Genomic DNA, 2,114 nt, shown 5'->3' on the forward strand with positions numbered 1-2,114 from the left:
CTTGGGACCCTCAAAGCTCCTCCTGCACAGCACTGAAAAAATACATTTATTCACATTTTCTTTTCTCCCTCCTCCAAAAAAAGAGCTGTCTTATGTGGCATGTATAGAATCAGTGCACACTCTCACATGGTATCATCAGTGACTTTCAAAGCTCTGTACCAGCACTTTCTACAGGTAAGAGGCAAGAAAGCAAAGGAACTCTTTAGGACTTCTTTCTCCTCTGCACTGAAATTATCTGTAAGCCCACTTTGTCTAGAGGTATAATAATGAAATAATAGGTAGAAGTAAAAATGTATAAAATCTTGCTGTATTTAATATCATAGATGAGATACAGTCTTTGGATCTCTCCAGCAGATTGGCTGTGCTTGTGGATTACAAAAAACTGGAGCTTTTTCTCTGTGGTCATTTTGTAAATAAATAACAGACCAAATATGTATGCCATATTTGGCATACATATTCTTTCAATTTATTTTCATTTCTTCAGCTGTTTGAAATTTTTCTCCAATTTCTATTTACAATTAATTTTATTAACAATATTTTTCTTCATTTTACTTTTCTGTTCCAAATATTTGTTGTCTGATTCTAGTTCATTTTTTTCCCTCCCAAATAGTGGTGAATCATTTTTCTTCTCAGTCTTTCATCAGTATTTTCTCAGAAGTGTTTTGAGAGCAGAATTTTTTTTTTTTTCCTGTGAGAGACTTTTTACCATTTCTGTTCCATTTTTTGAAAGCAAGTCAGTTCTGTCTCTTCTGACTTCTGTTATGTCTTCAAAATCTTACCATTAAACACTTTGGGCTAGACACTACTTACTGAGAACAATACACATAAACAGAATGAAAAGTTAAAATCAGTCCCTCTATCCAGAACTGCCAGTAAAGAGTGTAATGGTCTGCAACCGATACTATAAACACCCATAGTATCACGACTCATAAATGTGCTATTTTATAATGTGCCATAGTGTTGCATACCTGAAAATTTGACTGCTAAATATGCATGCTTTTATGAAGTCAATCACTCTTCTCACTTCCAAAATATTTACAATAGTAAAGGGAAAATAAATTCAGGTACCCACATCCCTGAAAGGTGCTCTGCGGAATTACATAGAGAGTATTTTCTTTCTTCAGTACACATTAAGCAGCAAAAAATTTTCCTTAGTTTTCCTCTGAGGATAATTTTAACATCACATTGCATTAGAAAGTCTCTGTGACTTAGTTACACACTGTGTAGCTCTCATCACTCATCCTGAGGGAGTGCTCTGTTATGTGGATTTCTTTGAAAGCCCAAACAAGCTATAGATGATAGCTGGTCAAAATCCAGTTCTTAGCATGACTCTTAGAAGACACATCTCAGAAGGTCTTTGAAAGGAAAGTACAAGGTAAAACAACAGATGGGACCACATACACTGATGGTGTATTACATGGCTCTCCCTACAGTAACAAAAAAAAAGGTAAATTTGACTCTTAACATTCTGTTAGAGATCAAAGACCCATAAAAAATCAATTTATAAAGTATAATGAATGTTAAAAGTGAAAAAATAATCAGATGCATAGCTGGATATTTTTTGCAATAATTGAATGTGTATTTATGCTATTACACTTTATTTCTACATTTACTCAGTAGGATCCTTCAGTTACGTATTTATAATACATGCACTGCCTGGCAGCTGGATTGGATGCAGGCAGAATCATGAGTTAGTTAACTAAAAAATTATCATTAGATCAACTTTCATATATATACATACATACATATATATATATATATATATATATATATATATATATATATATATATATATATATATAAGCTGTAAGAGGACAGGTAGATTGCTAGGAACTCTCAGCTAATTTCTCAAAAAAAAAACAAACTGCACCAGCTGCCAAACTGCATACATCAAAATGATGACCTGGTGCTTTCAACAATTTTATCAAGAAAGAATTTAATCTTGGAACTTTTCTTTCTGTACTTTTTTTATATTTACTTAAGTAGAGCCACAAGAGGCAAACTGTTTCCTTTTAATATAAAAAGCTCAAGTTAAAAAAAAAAGAAAAAAGAAAAAAAAAGAGAGAAAATATCTGCTTGTCATGAATATGTGGTAAATGAGCTCTTGGCTTTCA

This window comes from Meleagris gallopavo, chromosome Z (genome assembly GCF_905368555.1).
Source record: "Meleagris gallopavo chromosome Z, MGAL_WU_HG_1.1, whole genome shotgun sequence".
NCBI classification, from domain to species: domain Eukaryota; kingdom Metazoa; phylum Chordata; class Aves; order Galliformes; family Phasianidae; genus Meleagris; species Meleagris gallopavo.